Source organism: Muscardinus avellanarius (genome assembly GCF_963383645.1).
Source record: "Muscardinus avellanarius genome assembly, chromosome: 10".
Taxonomy (NCBI): domain Eukaryota; kingdom Metazoa; phylum Chordata; class Mammalia; order Rodentia; family Gliridae; genus Muscardinus; species Muscardinus avellanarius.
The window spans coordinates 4,532,956-4,550,976 of record NC_137796.1 but is presented as its reverse complement, the minus strand read 5'-3'; the positions used below and the strand labels follow the sequence as shown (position 1 = coordinate 4,550,976).

The 18,021-nt window shown below is 43.6% G+C and overlaps 1 protein-coding gene across 1 annotated transcript in view; it reads left to right on the top strand.

Moving 5' to 3' along the window:
- Positions 1-18,021, top strand: part of CDH13 (cadherin 13) — a gene marked incomplete at its 5' end in the record, with an annotated part of 996,866 nt that overhangs the window by 623,364 nt on the left and 355,481 nt on the right. The gene's annotated exons all lie outside the window — the stretch shown is intronic.

Here is an 18,021-nt window from a genome sequence, read left to right as displayed (position 1 = left end):
GCCCCCCCCCCCCACCGATGTGAACTGTTGAGTGGAATGAAATACAGGAGGAAAGACCCAGACACCAAGACAGGAAGGAGCCTGCATGGAGCCTGGCCCTCTTTGCTAGAGTGGCAGTGGGACCCAAGCTTACTGAGATGCCGGGACTTCAAGAATGCAGCCCACATTCAGGCGTGGTGCCACATGCTTATAAGCCCAATACTTGGAGATTGAGATGGGAAGACCATAGAATTGGGACCAGCCTTAGAAAGTTAGTGAGGCTCTCAGCAACTCAAGACCCTGTTTCAATATTAAAAAAAAAAAAAAAGTGAGTTAGCTCAGAGGTAGAAAGTCCCTGGATTAAATACCCAGTACCAAAAAAAAAAAAAAAAAAAAAAAAAAAAAAAACAAGCCAGAGCAGGGGCTGGGGAGATTTAGGAAGGCTCCAGGGACTCCACAATAAGAATTTTCAGACACTGGTGGCTGAGGATAGCAGCCAGGTCCCATGGGGCTGAAAAAATCCCTCCTGGATTATTTCCTTCCTTCATCCCTCAGTGGCTCAGTCTCCAGAACCAGAGCCACTCCTCAGCCTGAGTAGGTACTTAGCACCCCGTGGTGGGGGGGGTTTACTGGGGATGGAACTCAGGAACTGGCTACCTCTGAGCTATACTCCCAGACCTATTTTATATTTTATTTGGAAATAGGGTCTCACTAAATTGCTGAGAGCCTCACTAAGTAGCTGAGTCTGGTTTTGAACCTGTGTAATCCTTCTGTCTTATCCTTCCAAGTACTGGGATTACAAGTGTGCACCACCATGCATGGCACCACTCCCTCTTTTAACTGTTGGGTATTCTATTGACTTTTTTTTTTACTCTTCTGCCTGCCTGCATACCGTTAGCACTGAGCCTTGTATCTGATTATCATTTGCTTTCTACTCAGTGCTTGGCTATTTCTAGGTTCTTGTGATAGTTATAAAATACCCTCTGAAGAGCTCATTTATTAATATTACAGGGTTGATATAATGGAGTCATTAGGGTTGTAATTCCAGAAGTGAATTAGTCCATTGTAACTGATTTACCTGGGTGGCACCAGGTAGGCTGGTAGGATGTGGAACAGGTGGTCCCTGGGGGTGCCGCCTTGGAGATGATATATATGGTTCCTCATCCGATGGCTCACTCTTGCTTCCGGCCTCCAGGGTGTGAGCACAGTCCATGTGTTTTCCCTCTCTCCACTTCCTGCCGCCGTGCCTGAGATCTGCAGTCCCCAGCCTCACATGGACTGAACCCAAGACCATAAGAAAATAAACCTCCTTTCCTCTAAGTTGCATGGTCAGTCTTTTAGATTATAGCTGCAAGAATTCTGATGGATACAGCTTCAGAGCACTTTTGGAATGACTGAAATTGAGATTGCATGGTGATGGGTACAAGGAAATTCAGACAAAGATCAATATCAAAGTAAAATCCTCATGGTTGAGGGCACCATCTTAGAAGGTCCACCTTGGCCTCTGAGACACCAATTTTCCCTCTTAAATCTAACAGGCAACAGGTGTGCCTTAATTTCCTTCCATAGAGCCACCATGCAAAGATATGGAAGAACTCATGAGTAGATAGAATTTGCCCTTCTGGAAGGGACTTTTCTTTTGCTACATTTCCTTTGGGATTTTTTTTAACTTTTGCCTCCATGGGCTCCAGAAATTTTTCCAGACAAATGGCTGTTCCACTGTTGAGGCTGTGATTTATATCCCTGGCAGAATAATTCTCATTGATGGTGTCTCTCCATCATGAAGGAATAACAAAACATTTATAAAAGGGAGACAGAGCTTCAGATGAGAGAGTATAAAAGTTCCACATGGTGTCAGTGGTTGAAAGAATATGCATATATTAATTAAGAATTCCGACAGACTTTTTTTATAAGGTCCCTTATGAAAGATAGACTATTTTCCACATTTACTTTGTGTTGGAAGTGACAGATGAAATTAATATGCTTCATAAATTGCCAACACAGAGGGTCAATTAACAAGTGAACTAACCTTGCAAAAGTCATTTTGAAAGACTAGTTATGTCTATAATATTTCCTGTCAAATTAGGTAAAAGTGGGAAAATTAGAAGGCTGTCAAGTAAATAGCAGCCTAAGATACTGAGTAATTGCATTTTTGATAAGGGGAATTAGCTTCTGTGATTGTTGCTTGAGACACAGGAAATGAGTAGAAATCCAAAATACTTTACAACCCTAGAGTAGAATACAGGTGTGTATACCTAATGTAAAATATATGAGATGGATGTATATCTGCTCTTGTGAAAAGGGAGGCAGAAAGGAAAGCCATGTGCAGATTCAAGCTTTAAGTGGAGCTGTTTGTATACACCTGAGTCAAACCCATTTTTCACCCCTTAGTAGAGGCTATTCCATTTGGGGTACTCATAGATGCCTAGACAGTGCCCATGTCCCTGCCTCTACTTGCAAAGTCCTCCTTTCAGCTATTTTCACCTTTCTCTTTCAGCCCTTGGAAATTGATCCTGGTTCATTACAGTGGGCTGAGCAATGTCTGTAACATACATAGGACAAGCAAAGTTCCCTCTGCCCAGTGAGCTTATATTACCTTGGGAAAAAAAACTGTCTACTGACATTGTAATACTGAGATATTTCCCTTGAAAGCTACTGGCTTCCAGATGTAAAAGGACCAGAGAAAGGAACTATCCTAAGAAAGTCATTCTGAACCAGCAATGAGGTTGAAGGAGTCATAGCAGTCAAATCTGGTGGTCACTTTTTCTCCTATTCACCCCACCGATGTTCCAGAGAAACCGCCCACTGAGCACCTGGACAGAGGTTGTCCTCTGCCAGGACAGATGCAGCCCCAGCTGTGGCCCTTCCGTCCCCTCTCCTGACATCAAGTTCCCACATGGAGCCCCACTCTTTTCTTGCCCCGCTTTGATTTCTCACTTCCGTTCTTTAGAACTCTCTCATGTCTGATACAATTAGATCCTTGACTGCTTCTCAAGTCCTTAGTTGTCATAGGAATCAGTAGAGCTTAAAATTCATCTGAAGCCTTGGTTGCCTGTCTCTATTCCTCCAAGACCTCTCGTGGGACTTGGAGCAAGTCGACTTCCTTATCAGGACGTGAGCTCCTCGTGTGTGAAATGAGCTGCATTGCTGCAAGAAGACTTGTTAAAAAAAAAAACATATAAATAAAACTTGTTATATCATTGTGCATACTAGAGCCCGGGCATACATATGTGAGGTAGCGAAACAACTTTTTATCCAATCTTACTCTTTCCTCAAGTAAGTTTGAGGTATCTAGTAATCTCCTTGTGTCTCCTGGGAATTCCTAAAGGCATGTGTACCCAATTGGTGTGTTTATATGCATATATTCACATAGGCATACACATATTTTATTATTTTATATGATTCTTACTTACCCATCAAAAGCTGAGTCTCAGGCAAAGTAAACTATCTGGGGCTGTGCAGTTAGTAAGGTATGGAATTAGAGGTAGTTTCAGCCACCATTATCACTGCTGTAACCCCAAAACAACTGACCACACAACTTAGAGGAAGGAAGATTTATTTGCTCACAGTTCTGGAGATTTCAGAATTTTAGACCATGTCAGGCCAGGTCTGTAGAGTGCAGGGAATGGCAGCAGGAAGCAGAGGAAGGAAAAGAGCAAAGATTTTGCTCTCACATCATGGAGATCAGAACAAAGGGAGAGAAAAGCAAGGGAATTCTAACACAAGCATAGTCCCCAAAGCCACACCCCTTGTGACCCACCTCCTCTACCCACACCCTACCTGCCAAGATCAAGTCTATTATAATGGATTTATTCACTGATAGATTACAACCCGCATAATTTAATTATATTATTTCTGAGCATCAACACATGAACTCTTCAGGGAAAATTCTATATCCAAATAATGATGGAGGTTAAACCCAATTGGTGTGACTCCAAGACCAGAACGCTATGGCCTCCAGAGTGCGCTTGCTTAACAAACAGTCAACTTTCTTGGCCGGACAAGTTCTACACTTCCCTCCTAAAAAAAAACATAAAGGAAGAATCGTGGAAAATACCATTCCCTCACTTTATTTATTTATTTGTTTATATTCATTTATTTATTTATTTTTGCATTACTAGGGATTGAACCCCGGGAGCATTCTACCTCCAAGCTACACCCCAGCCCTATTTTTCTTTTATTCTTTATTTTGGAACAAGGTCTCACTAAGTTGCAGAAGGCCTCACTAAGTATGTGGCTGGCATCAAACCTGCAATGCTGTCTCAGCCTCCCAAGTACTGGAATTACAAGCATATACCACCACACCCAGCTTCCCTTCACTTTATTTTCTATATTGGCTGACAGGTGTATTCATATTCCAACTTCCTCTTAGCATGTTCAACCTTTGGCTGCATGACCCAATTCTCTTTTTAGTCCGTCCCATGCAGGCAGAGGCAGACGAGCAGGCTAAGTGTGTGCCCACCCATGATGCAGACCAACAAAGAGTAATGTTCCCATTCTAGCTGCCCATGGTTCAGACAAGAGCTGACCAACTGAGGTATGAAGAGAATTGTTAGATGCATACTGGCCATAATCTACAAGCTTAAAATATAACAGCTGGGTCTCAGAAAGCGCAGAGGCAGTTCAGTTCTGCAGGACCCCAGCCAGAAACAGTTGGAGACTCCTTTAGGATGGAGCCAAATGGAATAAGTCCTCCCTCCTAATTTCCATCCCACCAATCCTTTTCATCCTGGTTCCTCTTCCCAAGAAAATGTTTCTGATTGGCTTAGATTGGTATCTGCCACTCTGTAGCAAGATTGGAGGAAATGACCATGTGACTGATGGTCCCACCAGCGGCACACAAAATGGAGAGTTTGTGATAGCTTAAAAATAATTAGATACTGTTCCTTATAAAAATGAATAGGGATGCCGAGCGTGGTGGCGCACGCTTGTAATCCCCACGCTTGGGAGGCAGAGACAGGAGGATCGCGCAGGTTCGAAGCCAGCCGCGCGCGCTGGCTTAGGAGACCCTGTTTCCAAATAAAAATATAAAATAGGTCTGGGAGTGTAGCCCGGAGGTAGAAGAGCTTCCAGGAACCCCAGTGCCACCACCAAAAAAAAAGAAAAGAAAAGAACAGGGATGCCAGGAAGTTGAAACATGCAGACATCTCCTACATCATTTGCTAAAACAGAAGGAACCTCAAGAGCTCAATTGCTTCCAAAACTAAACTGAAAGTTTGCATATAAATTTTGAAAGCAGTAAAGGCAGCAACTTGTGGATATGGGAAAAATCACAGAGAATTCAGCCTCAGAAAATCCTAGTACTGGCACCATATTTGTTACCCTGGGCTCAGAGATACTGTTCCAGAGCTGGCTGTAAAGTGCAGGTTACCCCAGCACTCATCCTGGGGCCTCACGAGAAGGTCACTGAAGATGCGGCTTCTCCAAGGCTTTGGGGACTCCATTCTTATCCATCAGAATCTGCTGGAGAAGAGGCTGATGATAGGGGTCCCTAATAATATACAAAACCCATGCAGGGGTTTGCAAACTACTTTGCACACCTGTAAATACCTCTCCTGGGCCATTTAATTTTATATAGCTGGAAAAAATAGAATAAATTTCAGCCCTTCTGTAACTGGGGGTCTTTTAATTCCGAACAACCAGCAGGTTTCATAGCTATTGAGGTTTCAATGGATATATTGGTGACTTGAGATCTTTGAGCACAATTATCTTTGAAATTGTGAATTCTGTGAATGCAGATATTGATATCTAACTCATCTAAGCAGGCTTCTCTATAAACCCCTTAACATACCACATCTATGCTTAATAAACATATGGCCACTCAGCTTTCACCTGGCCAGAAATCTAATAAACACCTTTTCAGTAAGTTTCCTCCATACTAACAGCCCAATAAAGCAAATTCACGTCTCAACAAAAAAAGAGACTGCCATTTTTTTTTTTTTTAGAAGTTCTCAGTCCAAAGTTGAAGGGCCCCAGGCCATAAAAGATTTATAGAAGGAATTTTTGACATGGAGCACTGAATGGGCAGTGCTCTCAAAGATGTTTACCAACATAAAATATTTGGAGTCCTTTGTATTACCAATTTAAAATGCAAGAGTTTTAGAGGGACGAAACTGATAATGAATTACAATTGCTTTATTTTCCATTATTTCTGCGGATGTTGTTAAACGGTCGCGTCTGGAATTGGCTAAGGACGAATGGTTCCTTGAAATATGTGCTGTTTTGAATAAACTGATCCTGACTTAATGAGCTTTTACAGGGCTTTCTGCATGACTTACTACCCATATTACATTGCTAAGGTAAGCTACTTAAAACTAGGGTGCAATATGATGTTTCTCAGTTCATTTGTCTGTTTCATTAATGATGAAATGCGTTTTCCAGCACACAAATCCTATTTATGATCAAGACATTGTTGTTCTGTAGCTCAACTCAAACCCTCACACTGTGTAATTTACCTGCTGTCAAATCCCATTTGAAGAGCTGTTGTCTGCCATTGCCCTAATCAAAAAGATGCCCAAGTGTAATGAGCGACTCGTGTTGTGTCTAGTATTATTTATTTTTAATAAACTTTTGTTCACCCCCCACCACTCTTTGGGAAACTGACAATCTATAATATTGTCTGTGTTGCTTTTCGTTTTAACCAATTATCTACCCATCTGGAGAAATGTTTTGCAAAAATGTGATTTTTTTTTTTTTGGTTTCTTTAAATCAAATGTCTTAATGAGTAACTGCTGATTGGATAAACACACACACACACACACACACACACACACACACACACACCAAAGCGATTTAATATTAAAAGCAAGACCAATAGTTAATAAGACAAGTAATTTTTCAAACTAGGACAGCTGGGATACTATGTACAATTAGATCACTTCCAGGATAAACACTCCTTTGGTTTGGAGAGCTTGTCTCATATGATCAAAATGCCCAGTCATGGGCAGAATATTCCCTGATATTGTATGTGAATGTGTTCTGTTTCTCCGTTTATAGAAACCATTCCCATATGTTCAAATCACACAACCCCCTATCAGTGGGCAGATAACACCACAAACAGCCTTTGCCTTCCACGTGGCTTTTTCTGACCGTCTATGTCCCGTGGACACTGTCTACCCTTCATGACAGGCAGAAAATCCAAATCTCAATCATTAGGGTGTGGTTCCAACTTACGTATATTCACATTTTTTATTGGAAATAGTGGAGGGAGAGAGAATTATTTAAATAGCATGGGCAGCATGAGATGCTTCTTCCTCTGTGATCAGCAGGAGCATGTCCTAGCAGCATGGCACAGGCTAAGTGTGACTCTCACATTCAAAGAGATGGAATGTCCCATTCACCTGCACCCTGTAAACATAATCCTATAACTTCCTCTGGTGTTCATCTGAAGATCTGCCCCCTGTTACAACATGAGGAAACAGGATGGCCGTGTTGGGCTTGTACTGTACTGTGCCTTAGGAATCATTTTGTTTATCTCAAGGGAATGTTTTTCTGTGTTTCTTTGCTTTTACATCCCAAACTCCACGTAAGACGGCCACATTCTATGAGCTTTGGGATGCCATCTCTGTAATGGGTTTGGTGCCTCACTCTTTTACAACCCGTTCTGCACTGCGTAGTTCCCGTGGGTTCTCTGGAATTTGCCTTCTTGTCTTCAGCCTCAACTCGGGGCAATGTGACTGATATTGCTTTAAGGACATGCGAGTTGTGCAGAAGGAAGTTGGAACCTCAGTTTTACTTTTGTGATATTTAAACTTACACTCAACCACAAGGCGGACCCTGCTACTGACCTGGCAGAGTGATGGAGACGATGACAGAGTTCAAGGAACCAGCCCAATAGCTACCTGCTTCAGCCAGCATCCTCACTGCTATGGACCAATAAGCCTGACCACAAACAACTTAGAGGAAAGATTTATTTGCTCACAGTTTTTGGAGATTTAAGATTCCGTTCATGTTAGGCTGGTCTGCAGAGCTCAGGGCATGGTGGTGGGGAAGCAGAGGGAGGGAGGGCACAAAGGCCCTGCTCTCACATCATGGAGTCCAGAAGCATATGGTGAGCAAGGGGGAACAGAGAGAACCATGGATAATCTCCAAAGCCACACCGCCAGGGACCCCTCCTGGGCAACCAGGCCCCACTTCCGACATTGCTACCTTGTCTCTATGAGGGCTCAGGGTATATTCTAAATCCAAAACATGACACAGTCTATGTGTGATGTTTGTTGTTATAACAGTGATTGTCAGGCATCCTAAACTTGCAAGGGGAAGACCATATAAGAGCATCAGGACTGTGTGATGTGTCCAAGGCTGCCCAGCTAGTGAGCTCTGTCTGGGGCTAGAAACCAGGCTTCATTTTCGATTATTCCCAGATGGTCTACACTGCTTGTGTTTGAATGGGGGTCACGGCAGTTTATCCAATGATGATATCCAAGGCAGATGGAGTTAGCCATGGTTTTCTCTCTGTGAAGTGGGGGTTGTAATGACACCGTCCTTAGAGGAATTAGAATAACTACAAAAGGTCAATACGTGGGGTAGCCCAGCATTTGAAACGTGCCCAGTGTGTAATAAGCTGCTGCTGCTGCTGTTTTTGGAAAAAAGACACGTGTGGGTTTTGTTCATGGAGGAAGTGCTTACTGTGCTTTCTTGGGTGTGTGTTTTCTGGAGGAACTGGTCTTTAAAGTTGAAAATCAAACCAGCCCCTTCTCATACCTTTTGGGTGAACTTGTATATTTGGAAGCTGTCTGGTCTCTGACTTGTTGATCAAAAGTCATTTCTAAGCCAGGCATGGTGGAGCACACCTCTAATCTCAGTACTTGAGAGGCTGAAAAGGGAGGATTATAGGGTCAAGCCAAGCCTAAGAAACTTAGCAGGACCCTCAGCAACATAGCAAGACTCCATTTCAAAAATAAAATAGAAAACAGGACTGGAGGTATAGTTCAGAGGTAGAATGCACATAGATTCAATTCCCAGTACCAAAAAAAAAAAAAAAAAAAAAATTCCTACTGTTAAAACAGAGTATCTCTTTTTCCTCTTCTAAAAGAAATAAGCTAGGGATTTGCACAGATTAGACAATCACAATCTTTTGAGGTCTGAGTTGAATTAAAGATCCCAAGTGACACCTTGCAATTCTATCTACTTAGCACAAGTGGCCTCTTTCATTTTGTGGATCAAACTTGCCCTCTAGGATATCCCAAAAAGAGTCTCTGTGTGGTACCCTGGTGCCTCCCTACGGGCAGTTCTTGGTCTCAATGCACCCTCCCCACGTGTCTTTGTGGGAATCAAAGGAGGTTTACTTGGTGAGCTCTGTTGTGGACCCTCTGACCTGGAATGTCCCCAAGGAACAAATGGCGGCGCGCCTGTATTCTTAGACACAAGCAAGCAGCATCTCTCTCAGTGTCCAGAGAGTGGTGACATCTCTGTCTTGAGGTCAGTGCCGGGACCTCATGGGTACATTTGGTCCAGTCCTTTGTTGATCACTAAGAGTAAGATTACATCACCGGCTCTGTAAAGCTCACTAAAAAAAACCCATCATCGCTCATTAAGATATATCTGTATATCTGAAAACATGTGTTGTGTGGGATTGTGTATATGTGTCTGTGGATGTATGTGCATACACACACAGTATAATAAACTTCCAGGTGATGCCGGCATGTGCATCAGAGGATGGGCTAGTCCTCCAGGCGGCGCTCCATCCTTGCCTCATTTGACTACAGTTAAAGGGATATGTCTTATGACAACACTCAAGTTCACCTGCTGTATGGTAACCACTGTTCTCTTCTACAAATCTTGGCATATTTGGTATCTAGGGCTTGGTGTCCAGGGTTCTCTGTGACATCTGATTGGTAGGCCTCCGTTCCCCACGGTTGTCCTGCCTGGCAAAGTAGTATTCTAATTTCATGGAGCTGTAGAGGCCGTGAAGTCTTCAAGCCAAGGGCGGGAGGCAGAGGCATCTATTGGCAGAGAGTTCCTCCGTCCTAGCCTGGCAAGAGAACGAGAGAAGTTTATTTTTATTTTTTTTTTTACTGTTGTTGTTCCTGGGCATATGAAAAACAGAATTAATCGAGTATCAGAGAACAATAAATCACCACTTCACAATTCTTGGAGAAGTAAATATAAAATATGGAAATCATCAATATTTTTCATTTAGAACAAGGAGAATAAGATTTAAATTACTAAACAAAACTAGTGATGAAGGAGTGAGGCAGGTCTCATAAAACATTGTGTCACATATGCAAAGCTATGACAGAGAGAGTAGAAGCAAAGAAATACACCAAGTAAAGGAGAAGACAGAGGACAAGAAAGACGTTGTATGGGGACCAGGAATTTGGAGGGCTGAGGATGCTTGGATGGGTACTCACCCAGTAGTAGGGTAAAGGCTAAACCTGCGGGGTTAGTGAAGGATCTCTGCTTCCAGCTCTTCGTTTGATTGTTCCAAAGCTCGAAGTGAAATAACCAGTACAAATCCCTTCAACAGAGGCCAGGGACAACGCAACGAGGCCCTGGTTAGCTCAGGATTCTACTGTACGTGATACTGTGGTTCACACCTGAGTTGGACTTTGGTTGATCTTTTAAGAACCAGTGCAGAGTTGGGTGTGGTGGCACATACCTGTAATCCTGGTACTTGAGAGGCTGAGACAGGAGGATCATAAGTTCAAGGACAGCCTCAGCAGCTTTGTGAAGCCCTCGACTACTTAGTGAGATCCTGTTTTAAAATAACAAATACAATAGGGCTGATAGCGTAGCTCATAGGTAGAATGTTCCTGGGTTCTATCCCCAGTACCACACACACACACACACACACACACACACACACACACACACAAAGAACCAATCTAGAACTTCTCCAAGGTCCAGCTAGGAAACTATAAACTGTGTCAAGACCCAAACGCCGCTGCAGTCTGGGAGGCTGGGGAGAGGCTGAAGCTGTTCTCTGATCTACAAGATAAACTGGCTGAAACCAATGACACAGTGCACAAGGACCTGCGGCCCATGCCCAGTGCCACAAGACGAAAGCCAGAGCCAGAAGCGGTGACGCACGCCTGTACATCTGAACTTAGTGAGATCTTGTTTAAAAATAAAAAATCAAAGAGGGCTTCAGGTGTAGCTCAGAGGTAGAAAACCCTTGAGTTAAATTTCCAATATAGCCGGGCGTGGTGGCGCACGCTTGTAATCCCCGTCTTGGGAGGCGGAGACGGGAGGATGGCGCAGGTTTGAAGCCAGCCGCGCTGGCTTAAGAGACCCTGTTTTCAAATAAAAACGTACAAAAATAGGTCTGGGAGTGTAGCCCGGAAGTAGAAGGGTTTCCAGGAATCCCAGTACCACCAAAAAAAAAAAAAAAAAAAAAAAAAAAATCTCCAGTACCAACATAGAGAAGAAGGGAGCAAGGGAGGAGGGAAGGAAGGAATCAGACAATAATTTAAACATGTTTATCACCTAGAAGTGTATTATGGGTTTTTTGTTTGTCCCAATTAAACCAAGAATAAAGTTTGTTTCTATAAGAACTGACTTTATTCTGATAAAATATTCTGAAGATAATTTCTTTGCAGCTCATCAGTGCTACAAATCAAAAAAACCAAGAGATCCTACTGCTTTGACTGTCCCTTTGCCATTAGTTCCAGATGCAGATCCGAGGGTGAGGACAGAAAGTAAGGAGTGAGAGTAAGAGCACGTCACCCTCAGCCGAGCAATCAGCCCCATATTGGAGCACACTAGCTCTTTGGCTGGGTTTATAAAAGTTGTTAGTTATTGAACTGACTTTTGGGATGTCAAGGTTTAGGACCTGCTATGAAATAAATCTAAGAGGAAAAACATATCCCAAGGCCACTCTCTTAGTTTGAATTTGAAGTCTGAAGGAAATGCAAAGTTATGAAAAATGTCTAAAAAAGAACGGGAGCTTTGTGATGCTACCAGGTGGTGCTTTAATGGGAACGGAAGGTTAATGAAACATTTCATGGAGTTCATTGACAAAGTGCACAGAATACAAATAAAGCCGATTGAAATTAAGGGTCTTTGCTGGAATCTCACCTTCTCCCTTTGAAAACTGGTGTGGGCTCAGAGTGAGCTCACAAAAATACACATCAATCCGCAGTGAAACAATTGCTCATTATTAATATGCTAATGCAGGTCAGGTCACCTCGAATTACCTTTCCAAAGTTGGCTTTCTCCAACACCACTTCTTCTGCAGAGCTGGACAGAAAGCTCTTGGCAATGTGTAATTTTCACAGAATTAATTAGAAGCACAGCAAACTGATCGACCTGCAAGCATGTCACACACCAGGCAGTGGAGCTGGGATTACTTAAATTGGCATCCAGTCTGTGCCAACAGCTACCCAGCCATCTTGCTTCCAAATGCTAAGGTATTAGGGAAAGAGGTGTAATGGGCTAGAGGACAAGGACCCACCTCCCCTCCCCCATCGCCAAGGGTCAAAGACAACGACACATTTACTATTGGTAGCTTCATGTGACATAAGTGCCTTCAAAGTGAAAAGCCAAAGACCCAGGATGAACTACCCTGCTTAGGTTCAGTGAAGCAGGACCACTGTGTAGAAATATAATTAGACAAAAAGGGTCTGATCGAACGCTAATGAACTGATGGGGAAACCCAGAATGGCTGTCAGCTTAGATTTGTCTTTTTCCTTCCATGCATTGTTCATTTTTTATGCATATGAGAAAATACCCTTTCTGGAAGAGGGTTTAATGTCCTACAACCAAGCAGGATAGATCAGAGAATTTATTTATAGCCAGTTGGTATGCAGAAATGTGGATGATGACTACAGCCATATGCTTAGGCTTTGTTGATGAATTTGGGGGAAAGGTTCTGGTTTCTGCGACCTGCCGTGGGGAAGAGGTCTACTGCTGGTCTTGGGGGGCAGGGCAGGAAGGCAGGAGAAACTCAGAGAGACACTTTGTTTCTCAAACTGTCACTTTGGGATATGTTCTCTAGGCCTGAAAAGGCATCATGTTGGCACAATTCATGGAGAAGATACTCTACATTTGGAGTGTGAGGGAAATTAGTGGGATCCATCATTGCAAGTGTTAAAAACCCAAAAGCCTGTGACCTAGGAAGATGCCACAGATAAGACTTATGGCAAGCATAGGAATAGAAGTAAGTTTTCACCCTACCTTAGTTCTGGGGAGAAAGTAGAGGTTCACAAGGACTGGAGGACATAGAATACTGTCTAAAAGGGAGCAACTTCCCCTTCTCTAGATCGTTGCCAAGTAGGGATGACAGCCACCATCACAGAGTCGTACCTACTGATTGTCTTTTTCCCAGAAAAATACGTAAATGTGGAAATTTGTCACAGTCCTGTTTGGAGATGTTGGCACACAGGTTACTCCAAGTGAACATCTCAGGGTCAGATTCAGCCTGGGGGTCATGAAGGTAGGAAGGCTGTTTAAAGGCCAAGCTGGGATTGTACTGGGGAAAGGAGTCATGATCAGTTGAGCCGGGGGACTCAACGGGATGGCTTTAGCCTGGAAAGTCACTTAGTGAACAAACCACTGACCTCAGAAGAGAACCGGGGCTGTTAGAGCTGAGCCCAATGGTCTGGAGTAATTGAGGGGTACAGTAGTATTTGAGGAGCAAAGCCAAGGTCTCCAGCCACAGAGATGTCACATGGATGAGATGAGAACCTTGAACATTTGTGACCAGTGTCTCCCTGAATAGCACTTGTGACCTCTCCACGGAGATGGGAGAGACATGGAAGGCAGACCATGTGCATCTGTCTCACTTATGCAGTGGCCAGGAACGCACACAATGTACTCACTTCTTATATCTCAACAAACAAAAGCCCACAAGCCCAGTGCACTTACCATCGATGATTTTCTATTCATCTGTCGATATTAATTGACTTCATTTGTTTACACAGCCGATAAACACCAAGCAGTCAGTACATGCTAGACATAGAGGAGACAGAGACGAAGGCAAACCACACTCAAATAATCAAGTCTAGTAAGGACACAACAACAGAGACTTGCAAATAAGTCCCAAGAGCTGCTGTGGAGGCCTCTGCAGTAAGACAGTCAGCACCCAGAGGAGAAATTAACTCTGGGAGTGTCAAGAGACTCCCTGGAAGAGGCAGTGTCCAGAATTGCTTTTGCTGAAGTGCTCATTATGAAAATCTTCAGGGTGCAACTCTAGGCAGGACCATCTCCTGCTTTCTTGGTAACCAGAGGTTATAATTAATCACAGACATCACAACAGTGGCTCTGAGATCCTCAGGAGTCAGACCCACCTGCTGACTTTTCAGAGAAGGGTTTCTTTGTTGAATTGAGTTGGTGTTGAGTGTCTATCCTTGAGATATGATTCTTTGAAACCCTGGAATCCATGTGGAATCTACTGCTCCACAAAGCAAAGCACCTTCACGTGTACTTATCTAAACTGGTCCCCATGTTGGAGGCCAGGAAGATGTCACTGCTGCCATTTTGCAAACAAACTAGTGGAAATGATGCTTAACCCAGGCTAGCAGGACCAACTAAAGACATGGCAAATTTAGCATTAGACCAAAGGTCTTCTACTCTCAATCTGTTTCCCTAATATGTGAGAGTTAGGGAGAAATGGGTCATAGGAGGAACTCTAGATGAAAAAGGAAATCCTACAGAGGAGCAAGCAAGACAGCCTAAAGGAGGAGAAAGGAGGGGGGAAGAGGAAAATCTCTAAAACACACAAAGTACTTAAACATATCGAGGTCAACCACTAAGCCAAGCAAGGGAAGGAGGGACGGGGAGGGAATGGGGTGGGAATTGGGTAGGGGTTAAATCAGTGATGTGTACATGTATGTCCACACAAGTTCTTTACCCCAATATGATGTATGAATATAATGCACCAATAAAAAAAATGTAAAAAAAGAGCCAGGCATGATGGCACACATCAGTAATTTTAGTACTTGGGAGGCTAAGACAGGAGAATTGCAGGTTTGAGGCCAGTCTCAGCAATTTAGCAAGACCCTGTTTCAAATTAAAAAATAGAACAGGGATAAGGTTTAGCTCAGAGGTAGACTGCCCCTGAGTTCAACCTCCAGTAACACACACACACACACACACACACACACACACACACACACACGCGCGGAGGAGGGAGGGAGGGAGGGAGAAAAAAGAAAAGAAGTTAAAATGGAGAAAAGGACAGAGAAGTCATAGTTTGGAGATAAACCCAGTGTCAGGGAATGACACCTGGCCCTCCTACCTAGCACCCCAAAAGACTAAGTCCTTTACTTGTCTTAACTAGAAGTTTCACCCAACAACAAAAACAACAACAACAAAAGCCTCTTTTCTTCCTGGACATTTCTTAGTATTACTACTTCTCCACATGGACCACATTGGCACTTCTATCGTTAACTCTTTCTCTACCAGGGGCAATTCCCAAGAGGGATAACGTAAAGCACCAGTATCCCAAGAACTAAGACACGTCATTTCCCAGCAGCCATAGTTCAGCACCATGGGCAGCCTTGTGGGTGGGTGTGTTGTCTTGGAGATGCCTTTGAGCTAGAGTACTGGGCTAAACTAGTATATGTACATGCTACGCAGACGGCAGTCAAAGTCAAAATAATAGAATTCAGAAAAGAAGAAAGACGACAGTTACGTGATGGTTCAGTGGCTCTGAGCCTCTGTGCAGTAGTAGTGCACTGCCTGGGACACTTGCTGTACAATCTAGGTGGCGAGGAACACCATAGTCTCACTTCGTCTCCTCCTGCGCATCCCAGAAGCATACATAAAGGGTTTTCAGGGTCAAAGAAAGGCACGTTAGCTCTGAACTAGCCAGAACACTTGAAGAGAGTGAGTGGAGCCGTGATGGGCACGTCTAGATGGTCCCTAAAAACGTCAGGCTGATTATAGTGTGGACTACCTTTACTTGTGAGCACAGACCCTGTGTACCAATCTGAGATGGGAAGAAGATGGTACAACCTGAGTTAAAATCCCGAAGAATCTAACAGAAAGCCTCTGATCATGCTACCGTCAGGTCTGGCTGCTTACGGCATTTTTTTTTAAACGCACAAATGAAAAATCATAGGAGAGATGCTGAGTTAGGAGTCTAAGACTGGGGAAGAGGGATTTATGTAAGAAATATGAGTCTATTCCTGTGGCTTGGATTGCCTCATTTATAAAGGCAGGGACAGACGGGATCACTTTGGTGAGCTCGAAATTGTATTAAGTTCCACTTGCTTTATTTTCCTTCATTTAAATATGCTTATTAGTAATATGTGTGTCAGAACAGAATCATTTGCTATCAGTCATTGAGAAACAATGAATAACCCTGTGCAAAATATCTTTGCATGCTTTGACAGTTAGAACAACTTCCTGAACTTAGTTTCTTCCTTTGAAATAGACAGAATATGCATTCGCTGAATCCTTAATGCGTTGCTCGGGGGCTGGGTTCACCCTCGGGGAATTCTCAAAAGACAGGTGTCATTTCTTTCTTGTCTATTGATCTATCCTCTGGGGGAAAGGGGGAGAGTTCCTGATGAACTGAAAGCCTTAACTAACTCACTGTTCATTTGTTACAGTCGTTGAAAATCTGTATGAAAGACACTGCTCTGGGAACAAGACATAATCCCTGTCCTCCTAAACTTACATCCTAGTAGGGGTGACAGGCACGTGATGACTGCGTGATAGGGCTGCAGAAACAAGAACCAGGGGGACAACATCGGGATAAGGGAGGGACAGTGAGAAGGAGTGACCATCTTCAAACAGGCATTCAAGAAAAGTCTCTGGTTTTAGTGTTTCTTTTATTATTGTTGTTTGTTATATATATATATATTTTTGTTTATTTGGGTACTGGGGATTGAACCCGAGGACATTCTACATCTGGGGCACATCCCCAGCCCTTTATAAAATTTTATTTCTATTTTGAAACAGGGTCTTGCTAAGTTACTGAGGCTGGCCTTAACCTGCAGTCCTCCCGTCTCAGCCTCCCAAGAGCTGGAGTTACAGGTGCGCACCACCGTCTCTGGTTTTGAAAAGAGATGTAAGTGCGAATCTTTGAAAGATTCTTGGAGAGATGAGCTTGCGGCAGGTGTGAGATCAGTGTCTCAGAGACCCTGAGATAAGAATTAACTCAGCAGTCTTGAGGGACACCAAGGAGAAGTGTTCTTCAGGCCCTGAATCATTCCGGGGAGAGTGATTTGGTCAAGGATGTATCTAGGGTTCAGGTGTGGGACTCCCAGGCCACCATTAGAAGACATTGATGGAAGATTGGAAAGTCAAAAGGTGAAAGGTCCAATTTCACAGGGAAGGAAACAGACCCAATAATGTGGCATGCATACCCGAATGAATCACTATGAATCTCCATGTTATACACTATGCGGGACCATTAAAATTAAAAGAAAATAGCTTAAAGTAAGCTGGAAAGGTATGCAAATGCTAGAGCAGGGAGAACAATTAAGATGTAGCCCGCCAGACGTGATAACGCACGCCTGTAATCCCAGTACTTGGGAGACAGGGGGATGGCAGGTCCGAGGCCAGCCTCAGCAACTTAGTGAGACCCTGCTTCAAAAGAAAATAAGGGTGGGTGCGGCCCTTCAGTTCCCACAGCGTGTGTCCAGAGCTGGGCCTTCCAGCTGCCTCAGATCACACTGCTTCTGAAGCTGGGAAGGTCTGAGCGGGGACCATGAGCTCAGCCCAGACCTATCCAGGTGAGGATTGGGACCGGAGACTGGGCACCACCGGGTGCCCAAGATGTTTCTTCTTGATTCTAAATGAGCTTCAACCACATACAAATGAGCTTCCCTAGGTACATGAGATTATAAAGTCTAAATCAGGAACATAACATTAATGGGATGTGTTCTTGCTTTATGCAAAACTTCAGAGACACTGGCAGCTACTATTGATTTAGCGCTAGCTAGACTCCAGCTGGTTTTCTGGTAAATACTTTTCAAGCCTTATGCATTTTCTGTGAGGCAGGCTCTATCCTTCCATTGTAAAGGTGAGGACATTGCGATTCTAAGATGGTGACTGGACCACTTACAAAGCCACACAGAGCTGACGAGAGAGAGAGCTAGGAGTTGCAGCCCAGGCTCCCGACGCTCCGCTTCTCCCGTGCTTGAGATCTCA